This window comes from Balaenoptera borealis (genome assembly GCF_965194805.1).
Source record: "Balaenoptera borealis genome assembly, chromosome: 3".
NCBI lineage: Eukaryota > Metazoa > Chordata > Mammalia > Artiodactyla > Balaenopteridae > Balaenoptera > Balaenoptera borealis.
The window spans coordinates 141,461,539-141,473,295 of record NC_138866.1 but is presented as its reverse complement, the minus strand read 5'-3'; the positions used below and the strand labels follow the sequence as shown (position 1 = coordinate 141,473,295).

General features: G+C 40.3%; 1 long non-coding RNA gene across 1 annotated transcript in view; it reads left to right on the top strand.

Annotated features, from left to right (window-relative positions):
- Positions 1-411: 411 nt before the first annotated feature.
- Positions 412-11,757, top strand: part of LOC309627212 — a 241,730-nt gene continuing 230,384 nt past the window's right edge. The window contains exon 1 of the long non-coding RNA XR_014243598.1: positions 412-1,432. This is a non-coding gene — a long non-coding RNA (uncharacterized lncRNA). The remainder of the gene's footprint in view (positions 1,433-11,757) is intronic.

The following is an 11,757-nucleotide window of genomic DNA, read 5'->3' as shown; positions in this document are numbered from 1 at the left end:
CTCCTGGTGCCTCCAGCCCCTTCCTGGAACACATTTTCCCAGCCCCCTTCTCCACCCCCACTTGTGCAACCCAAGTCCTTTTCCCTGACATACTCTTGTTTATCCTGCTCTAATGTTACTTCTGCCAGGAAATCTACCCCAACCCTCCCATCCGACGTCTCGTTAGCTGTCCTTCCTCTGTGCTTCCATAATATCTCATTGTACTATTATCGTTTACTTATCTGTATCCCCTACTAGATTGTAAGCTGCATCCAGGAAGGAGTGATGTCTTGTTCACTGTGTGTACCCAGGTCTTAATCAATAATCAATGCTTAAGGAATACATGTTAAATGGATCAATGCTTTACTGAAATTTGTGGCTTTCTCTAAACTAGTTTCCAGCAAGTTATTATACAACACCTGACTTTTAAGTCATAATCAATGCTTAAGGAATACATGTTAAATGGATCAATGCTTTACTGAAATTTGTGGCTTTCTCTAAACTAGTTTCCAGCAAGTTATTATGCAACACCTGACTTTTAAGTCATAATGCCATTCCAGACCTAAGCTGCCTTTTCTTTTGAGCATACTCACCAAATAAAATGATATTCCTGGCACCATTGTGTATATTCAGATTTCCTGAAAATTATATCTATAACCCATGAAATAACAGAAGTTACTATGGGATGCCATGATTAAGTGGCAGTAAGTGTCTCGGTTGTGAATCGTTTCGATTTGTTAGTAGAGTTGAGACATATTTACAAGTTGTCTACCCTTTATGATTTTGTAGGTCAAAAAATAGAGCTTTGGCGTTTTGACATTTATTCATTCAACAACTGATTTTCAAGAGCCAGGTATTCATCTAGAAGCTGGAGCTACTGGAGTGAAGAAATAGAGAAAAATCTCTGGCCTAGTGGGGCTTCCATTATAATGGATGGGAAAAACCATAAAAAAATAGAGAAATAAAATATGTAGAATGTTAAAAGCGGTGGTGGAAGGGGGTGGGGGATAAAATGTTACAGGAGTTGGGACCTTAAGTAGTGTCTCCAGGAATGTTTTCACTGAGAAGGTAGTCTGGAGGAAAGGCCAGAAGGAAGTGAAGGTACAAAGCTCAGCAGACATCAGGGGGGAGGCAGAGGACATAGCCAGTGCTAAGGCCCTGGGGCCAGTGAGTGCCTGGGCTTGATGACGATCAAGGAGGCTGGAGCAAGGAAAAGACTGCAGTGGAGAAGAGGATGTCAGAGCCATGGGAATGAAATCAGGGTGGGCCTTCGAGGCTTTGTCAAAGGTCGTGGTTTTCTCTTTGATTTTGGAGGGGGCGATTTTGGAGGGTTTGGGTAACAGTTGAATATTTAAAGTATTACCAAGCTCTAAAATACTATCTGTTGTTTTCTAAGATTAAAAATAGATTCTAATGTGTACCTTTTGATTCTTGATCATTTCCCTACCATATAGTTTTAAATTTCTTTTTGTTAGTAAATGTAATATGCTCATTATAGAAGATGTAGAAAATACAAACATGATAAATAGGAAAATTAAAAACCATGACTCTCTTACCACTCAATGATAACCATTGATATTTTTAGGGTTTATTCTTTATATATATGTATTGTTTAAAATTTTTACATAGAATACACACACACACACACACACACACACACACATAAATGTGTTATCTGAGCCTTTCTCCCCTTTTTAATCATGACCACACTTGCAAGTCATTAAAATTCTTTCAAACAACAGTTTCAATGGCTCCAAAGTATTTCATCACATGAGTGAACCATAATTACCTTATTGTGCATTCTACTCCTTTTCTCTCCCTGTAGCGCTACTTACAAAACAGATAAGGCTCTAAAAGAATGGTCTAGACTATCTTTGTTTTCTACTCTAAGCACACACACTAGTGACAGCTTGCATCCTCTGAGGGGGTCAGACTGGAACAGCTTGTGGAGGTACTTGGTAATTTCTTCTGTGGGAATATCCTTAGGTTGAACAGTCCTGGGTTGAGGATCTTCTGCGGTTGGATTCCCTCAGAAGCAATTATTGCTGTTTTGAAAATACAAATCTGGCATCACTTCATTGAAAACAGTGGTCCTGGAGTCTCTTGCCTCCCTCCCTGCGCCCCTGTGCCGTGTCAGATTTAATCAATCAGGAAGGAAGACAGAAGTGCTGACCTTCCTGCCTGGCTCAGCAGCCCCTGGTGTGATGCCCCTGGGCCTCCCCAGCCTGTCCTGAGGCCTGCTGGAGCCCACCCTCTGCTCTGACACCCCAGGACTCAGCCAGCCTCACCTCACCCCCTTCCTCCCAGCACTGCCAGGCTCTTTCCCAGACTCACACCATAGAAGTGGGCAGGAAGCCTCAAGGCAGTGACTAAAGATGGATCAGGTTATCACTTATAGTGTAGTCATTAGCACTGAGCTCCCTAAAAAGTCCCCCAGTTCCAGCCCTTCCCAATCCAAGGGCCCAGCGAGGCTCATGACAGACTCCCAGCCCAGAAAGGCCGAGTCAGAGAACATGAGGGTCTCAAGGTCCATGTCTTCTGGTCCAGAGGGCAGAAATAGACCCCACCATCCATCTCTCTCCACTGGATAATGAGAGTACTCCTTACTCTTGTCATTTCAGGGTGAGCTGGGCACAGCTGTGATAGCTTAAGACAATGGTTCTCAATCTTATCCACTCAGAGCTTGTTAGAAATGCAGAATCTTGGGTCCCACTAATGAATCAGCTAGTAAGTCAGTTAATGAATCAGAACCTGCATTTTAAGAAGATTCCCAAGTGATTCAGATGTACGTAAACTCTGAGAACCACTGCTCCAGGTGAGTGGGTCTCAAACTCCAGTTTGAGTGAGTTTGAGTGAGTATCAGGATCACCTAGAGGGCTTGTGAAAACACAGGCTGCTTATTATTCAGCCATAAGAAGGAATGAGATTCTGAAATATGCAACAATACAACATGGGTGGGTCTTGAGAACATTATGCTTGACAATAAGTCCCACACAGAAGGACAAATATTGCATGATTCCATATGTATGAGGTACCTAGAACATGTGAATTTGTAGTAGCTGAAAGTAGAATAGAGGTTACCAGGGGCTGGGAAGAGAGAGCGGGAAAGAAGGGGAAAGTTATTGTTTAATGGGTACAGAGTTTTGTTGGGGATGATGAAAAAGTTTGGGGTATACATAATGGTGATGGTTACACGACATTGTGAATGTTTCTGATGCCACTGAATTGCACACTTACCAATGGTTAAAATGATAAATATTAGGTATATTTTGCCACAATAAAAATAAAATAAAATAACCCACAGGTTGCTGGGCTCCACCTTCCAAATTTCTGATTTCTAATTCAGTGGGTCCAGACTGGAGCCTGAGAATCTGCAGTGCTAACAAGGGCCCAAGTGATGCTTATATGGTTGGTCCAAGGACCGTATTTTGAGGGGCGAGAATCTGAACACTGTTCCTTAATTAAAATTAAAGCAAAACTGAGGTCCAGCCCGCATCCAGAGATTCTCATGCGGTTGATCTGGATTGGGGGCTGGGCATGGGGATGGTTCAGCCTTCTTCAGGTCACTCTCCTGCAGAGTCAAGGCGGAACATCACAAACAGTGGGGTCCTCTAGGAGCCTCCTCGCCAGGGCTTTTGTATTGATGAGGAGCTCCTGGTGTTTCTTTGTGGAAGCTTTAAAAGCTCAGAGGGAGCAGGCATCTGGGCGGTGGAGGAGTTTTAATGCTGGGAAAAATCACCCCACCCTTTGTTCTCCCAGAAAATACTTTCTAGTTCATAAGACAGATCAAGAGAGAGGGAACATTGACTCAGTTACTGAAGGACCAAGCTTGATAGACTGATTTGAGTTTTATTACATTTCCCATTTCAGTGAGTGTGAAGTTACTAGTTCCTTTAACAGGTCTTCTCTGTTTTAACAAAATTTAGGACCCCTGGACTTGCACTTCATTCCTTAACTTCTAGCAAATCTGTCACAAGTGAACCTACTAGAATAGAACAGGAGAAAGAGAATGAAGGCCAACGGTGCTTTTCTGAGCCTAACTTGCTTATTCAAAGCAAGCCCATGAATAGATATCTAGTTTGGTGACTTTCCACCAATTCTAAAGAGTTCTGTAAGATCATAGAAATGACCATGGACACCTCGACATATGGTGACAGGACAAGGAAACTCTTTTTTTTTTTTAATTTATTTTATTGAAGTATAGTCGATTTACAATGTTATGTTAATTTCTACTCTACAGCAAAGTGATTCAGTTATAGCAATATATATATATATATATATATATATACATTCTTTTTCATATTCTTTTCCATTATGGTTTATCATAGGATTTTTTTTTTTTTTTTTTGGCTGCGTTGGGTGTTCATTGCTGCACTCAGGCTTTCTCTAGTTGCAGCGGGCAGGGGCTACTCTTTGTTGCAGTGCACAGGCTTCTCATTGCAGTGGCTTCTCTTGTTGCAGAGCACAGACTCTAGGCTCTCAGGCTTCCGTAGTTGTGGCACGTGGGCTCAGTAGTTGTGGCTCGCAGGCTCTAGAGCACAGGCTCAGTAGTTGTGGTGCAGGGCTTAGTTGCTCCCGGCATGTGGGATCTTCCCGGACCAGGGCTCGAACCCGTGTCCCCTGCATTGGCAGGTGGATTCTTAACCACTGTGCCACTAGGGAAGTCCCTATCATAGGATATTAAATATAGTTCCCTGTGCTACACAGTAGGACCTCGTTTTTTACCCATCCTATATATAATAGTTTGCATCTGCTAATCCCAAACTCTCAATCCATCCCTCCCCCATCCCTCTCCTCCTTGGCACCCACATGTCTCTCTGTCTGTGAGTCTGTTTCTGTTTTGTAGATAAGTTCATTTGTGTCATATTTTAGATTCCACGTATAAGTACTATCATATGATGTGTCTTTTTCTGTCTGACTTACTTCACTTAGTATGATATCTCTATATCCATCCATGGACAATGAAATTCTTTCACATTTGAGTCTTGTTAAAGTTTCCTTTGGCTTTTTGCACTTTGTTCATGAAGCTATGTATGTTCATTCCTTCAGCTGCTGGGCCTACTGGTCTAGCGCCTTGGTGGACACCTTGTCCAGGGGGGCAGAACCCCTTCCTGCTACTTCCCTCCCTCCACCCCACACCCACCTACCACTATCCCCATCTGAGATTTGTCTCCCACCACCACCAGAAGGAACAGGGGAGGGACAGCTCCAAGACCACGTGCTCTACCCAACTCAACTTATGGCATGTTAAAAATAACACTTAAGAGGAGCTCTATCAAAGAAGACAGATGTTCCATGGTTAGCCTAGGCCTCAAAATACGTTGACTTTAAGATAGCCTTTCTGAAAGTCTTTGGCAGAAGCCAAAAAATAGGATTCACTTTTACTTAAATCTTCTGAAAGCTGTCCTCCTTTTGCACCTACTTCTCTCTACTCCCAATGTTTGGTACACACAGACACCCAATTATACCTCTGCTATTCCTTCTGTCCTTCTCCCAAACTCCTAACTGAAACACCCTTTCCCTGGGTTTTTCTCAGGAAAGAGTCATGTTTCACAAAATCCCCTCAACATTGTGAGGCTAAAAGACTGATCTAGAAGTCTAATTTAAGTGGAGTTAGAGCTATAATTAAAGATTCCAAGACCTCAAGGATACAGCCAAAGTAATCTGCAGAACTGTAGATTCTGTTAGTTACTTACTATCCTGGTCTACCAGATCCATACTAACTAGCCCACTTCACTGTAAGCCCCTCAGATGAAGGAAATGATTAAAAGCAACAGGATGGGAAAGTCCAAAGGAAGATTTAAATGACCCAAATGTGCACAATTCAGATATTGGTCTTGAAAGGTCAAGAAAAATAGGAAATGAAATATATGGCCATTATTGAAGTCTTCCCCTTAAGAGAAAATGGGACAAAAATTCCAAGTTGTAAATAAAATAAAGATGACTCAGTAGGGGACTAAAACTAGACTTTAGAAAACTTTTAAACAATATTCTGAAATTACCTAGCAGCTGAAGTGAAAGGAAACTTGCTCTCTCTTTTTGTAAATGGATGCAGATCTGAAATAGGAAACTTTGTTAGGAAAATAAATTGGAATAGGAAATGGCCAATTTAGAAGAACTCTGACATGTGGCTTAACATTTCCAAAAAGCCTTGGAAAATAAACCAGCTAGAAAAGTAAACAAACTTCTGGCTGTCCCAATGAAATAACTGGTCCCTGAAATAAAAACAAAAACAAAAGGTTCTCTATTTCCTGAAGATCAAGAGCCTATAAGTAAAGACACATTGTAGATGCTGCAGGAAGAAGGGTCATTGGAAAAACTAATGTCACATATTGGTTAAGAAACAGAAAACTACCATCCAAAATCTGTTCAGTGGTGCTGCAGCTGAGGGAAAGATTAGGTTCCAACGATTCCCTGTCCTTCAACTAAACTCCGAAGAGGAACGGCTTATAAATATATGTGGACAACAATTCAGCTTTCTTATTGATATGGCTGCCACGCTATCTACACTATCATAGAACATCGGACCCCTCAGAGGACCAAAACCACTCATACAGTGGGAATCCTTAACAATCATAAGCCCTTTCCTGAGTCCATTCCTATAACGGTAACGTTGGGACCATGAGCAGGAAAACATTCCTTTCTTCTCTGTGATGCAACTCCCACAAATTTAATAGGTAGGGAACAAGTTTGCAACTAAAATGTATTGCAGAAGGATCATCTTGAGAATGATCCTTCTGCAATACGCAGAAATTATGGTTGATATGCATATTAAAACACCTATACTATGTATGATTCAAGAAACAACTGAAAATTAGCCAGGGTCTCAGAATCCCTAAAGGCCAAAGACTTTACAAACCCAAGCAAACTAATTGGAGCGGAGCCATAAGAGTTCAGATTGATTCTTCTACATCTTTACCTAGACTTCCTCAATACTCTTTTAAAACCATATTCAAAGAAGGACTTAGGCCAATTACAACTAGCTTAATAGAAAGAGGATTAGTGTCCTTTGTGTTAGTCCCTGCATACCTGTTTCACCTGTTTAAAAGCCTCAGCATTAAGGATAGATTTGTCTAAGGGTCTGTAAGCAGTTAAAATAAGCTTCTTTCCCAACAGTACCTAACCCAAATTCCCCACTTTCCTTCGTCCCACCTGAAGCCAAATACTGTTCTGTAATAGATTTATGCTCAGCTTTCTTTAGTATCTCAGTTGATGATAACAAACATGTATTTGCCTTCACCTCAGAAAATCAACAGTTCTCCTGGATAGTATGCCCGAGGGATTCACCAAAGCTCCATCCTACTTTTCTCAAGTCTTGAAAGATGTTAAGGATATGCTGTTTCCTTGTGGATCCATTCAGATCCAATATGTAGCTGACCACTTCTTACGTTCCATTAATCCTGAAAATTCTAAAACCGACTCTAGCTCACAGAGCTAGCTGAAACAGGAAACTGGGCTGCGAGGGAGAAAGTCCATTTCTGAAAAACAGTGGCTCATGGTCTAGACCATGACCTATTAGCTGCAGGAAAAACATAAACTAAAGGGAGATTATAAATTATCCAGAATTACCCAACATCAACCACTAAAAGACAAGAGAAGATTTCTGGTATTCACTGGATATTGTAGAGAATGAGCATAACATTTTTCTGTAATATCAAGGCTGTATATTATTTGACAGAGTCAAATATCTCAGAATCCTCAGAGGAACAACAACAACAAAAAACAACTAAAAAGGTCTTCCGTAATCTCAAATATCCCTTTAACAACCATCTAAGCCAGATCTCCCAAATTATCATAAGCCTCACTTTTTGTTTGTGCTTGAAAGAATAAGCAGTGCTCTAGGGGTATTAACTCAAAGACATTCCACACAGCAAAGACCCATTGCTTATTGTAGCCTGTCCCTTGGTCCAGTAGCCACAGATTATCCTCCTCAGAGCAATTGTACCCTCAGCTAAATTAAACAAAGCACTGCAGATCTTGCCCTTGGATTGCCTTTAAACCTGATGATACCACATACGGAACAATCCCCATGGCTAATTGGAAATACCAAAATTCTTCTTCTAGTCAGTAATAAAATAGTGCTACTTTCTCCCTTCTCTTATTACCATACACCATTCTGACACTCTCGATCCAGCAACTTTATTACCCTTACCCCATGAAGGAAAATGTTATCATTGTATTTCTGTTATTCAAGAATTGTCCATGCCCTCGGGACTTCCCTTGTTGCACAGTGGTTAAGAATCTGTCTGCCAGTGCAGAGGACATGGGTTCAGTCCCTGGTCCGGGAAGATCCCACATGCCACGGAGCAACTAAGCCACAACTACTGAGCCTGCACTCTAGAGCCACGAGCCACAACTACTGAAGCTCACGTGCCATAGAGCTCATGTGCTGCAACTACTGAGCCCATGCACTGCAACTACTGAAGCCCACGCATCTAAAGCCCATGCTCCACAACAAGGGAAGCCACCGCAATGAGAAGCCTATATGCACCGCCACGAAGAGTAGCCCCTGCTCACCACAACTAGAGAAAGTCCTTGCACAGCAACAAAGACCAAACGCAGCCAAAAAATAAATAAAATGAAATAAAAAAAAAAAGAATTGTCCATGCCCATAACACATACTGTAGGCATCCCCATACCCAATCCTGACTTATTATTGTTTGTTGATTAGTCTTATCTTAAAAACAAAAAGGTGTACACCCATGTTCATAGCAGCGTTATTCACAATAGACAAAAAGTGCAAGCAACACAAGTGTCCATCAGCCCATGAATGGATAAACAAAGTGTGATATGTATATTGATAATGACTATTATTCAGCCTTAAAAAGGAAGGAAATTCTGACACATGTTTCAACATGAATAAACATTGAATATATTATGCTAAGTGAAATAAGCCAGTCACAAAAGGACAAATACTGTATGATTCCACTTTTACGAGGCTTGGAGAGTAGTCAAATTCAGAATGGTGGTTTCCAGGAGCTGAAGGGAGGGGGAAAGGAAAGTTGTTGTTTAATGGGTATAGAGTTTCAGTTTTGCAAAATGAAAAGAGCTCTGGACAGTCTCTTCAATAAGTGGTGCTGGGAAAACTGGACAGCTACATGTAAAAGAATGAAATTAGAACACTCCCTAACATCATAACACAAAAATAAACTCAATATAGATTAAAGACCTAAATGTAAGACCGGACACTATAAAACTCTTAGAGGAAAACATAGGAAGAACACTCTTTGACATAAATCACAACAAGATCTTTTTTTGACCCACCTCCTAGAGAAATAAAAACAAAAATAAACAAATGGGACCCAATGAAACTTAAAAGCTTTTGCACAGCAAAGGAAACTATAAACAAGACACAAAGACAACCCTCAGAATGGGAGAAAATATTTGCAAATGAATCAACGGACAAAGGATTAATCTCCAAAATATATAAACAGCTCATGTAGCTCAATATTAAAAAAAACAAACAACCCAATCAAAAAATGGACAGAAGACCTGAATAGACATTTCTCCAAAGAAGATATACAGATTGCCAACAAACACATGAAAGGATGCTCAACATCACTAATCATTAGCGAAAAGCAAATCAAAACTACAATGAGGTACCACCTCACACTGGTTAGAATGGACATGATCAGAAAATCTACAAACAACAAATGCTGGAGAGGGTGTGAAGAAAAGGGAACCCTCTTGCACTGTTGGTGGGAATGTAAATTGATACAGCCACTATGGAGAACAGTATAGAGGTTCCTTAAAAGACTAAAAATAGAACCACCATATAACCCAACAATCCCACTCCTGGGCATATACCCAGAGAAAACCATAATTCAAGAATACACATGCACCCCAATGTTCACTGCAGCACTATTTACAATATCCAGAACATGGAAACAACCTAAATGTCCATCAACAGAGGAATGGCTAAAGAAGATGTGGTACATATATACAATGGAATATTACTCAGCCATAAAAAAGAACAAAATTGGGTCATTTGTAGAGACTGTCACACAGAGTGAAGTAAGTCAGAAAGAGAAAAACAAATACCATATATTAATGAAAATATGTGGAATCTAGAAAAATGGTACAGATGGTACCTTGCAAATGGTTTGCAAGGCAGAAATAGAGACACAGATGTAGAGAACAAATGTATGGACACCAAGGGGGAAAAGCGGGGTGGGGAGGTGGGGGTATGAATTGGGATATTGGGTTTGACATGTATATGCTAATATGTATAAAATAGGTAACTAATAAGAACCTGCTGTATAAAAATAAATAAAATTCAAATTTTAAAAATGGTTAAGATGATTTAAAAAATGAAAAGAGTTCTGGACATGGATGGTGGTGATGTGATGCACAATGTGAATGTACTTAATGCCACAGAACTGTACACTTTAAAATGGTTAATATGGTATATGTTGCGCTTCATGTTTTTTACCAAAATTAAAAAAAAATGAAAAAGGACAATACCAGGCTGGTTATACGACAGCTATCACAAATTTTCTTGAAAAATCCAATCCCTTACTAAATGCCAAGTCTGCATAGGTGGTCAAAAATACAGCTTTTTCAAGGACATAGCTAAATTCACTTTTATTACTAAAAATAAAAGGGTAAATATATTCAATGATAGCTGTCATGTTTTTGGAGTAGTTAATGATTTTGAACTAATACAGAAGCAAAGCTATTTCTTGACCTCCTCAAGTACCGCTGTAAAAACGGTGGACAACAAATACATAAGTTACTTGATGTCTTAATGCTACCCAAGGAAATTGTTCTTATGAAAGTAAGTAAGAGGACTTCCCTGGTGGCACAGTGGCTAAGAATCTGCCTGCCAATGCAGGGGACATGGGTTCGAACCCTGGTCCAGGAAGATCCCACCTGCCGAGGAGCAACTAATCCCGTGCACCACAACTAATGAGCCCATGTGCCACAACTACTGAAGCCCTCGAGCCTAGAGCCCGTGCTCTGCAACAAGAGAAGCCACCACAATGAGAAGCCCATGCACTGCAACAAAGAGTAGCCCCCACTCTCTGCAACTAGAGAAAGCCCGCAAGCAGCAACGAAGACCCAAAGCAGTCAGGAAATTAAATAAAATTTTTTAAAAATTTTTTAAGTAAGTGAGATACTATAGAAGTTAGAATAAATGCTTTAGCAGATCATCATGCTAAACAAGCTGCTCTAATAATCATCCTTATGCAAGAATCTCTTATAGAAAAAAATTAATAAATATCCATGGAGAAGTTCAAGAATCTCATAATAAATGCACAAAATTTAGCTACCAACTCTGAAAATAAACACGGTGAATAATTGGATAGTAAGATCCATAGGATAAGGTCTGATGAAGCCAGGAGAGCAGAATGGCAACACCAGATAATCTCAAATGTATAGTTGCTAAAATATACCGTGAAACAGCTCAGCACGGTATGAACAAATTGACCACAACGTTAAACAGTCACTAGTAGAGAAACTTTTCTAGACTATTACATGTCCAACTCATTCTTCATCTGTAACCAACATTGGGGGAAAGCTGTAAAGGTAGGGTACAGACTGGAACCATGTCCTAAGGGATACTTTGACAGTCTCCAAATGGACTTTATACAGTTGCCTTCTTCTACAGGTTATGTATGTGTAATAGTAACAGTATGTTTATTTTGTGGGTAGGCTGAAGCATTTCTCTGATACAAACATAGCATTTACTGTAGCCTAAATACTATTACTTTTGGTGGAACCTACTTTGGACCTCCCCACTTATCCATCCAGGGATAGAGAATACATTTTACGGGG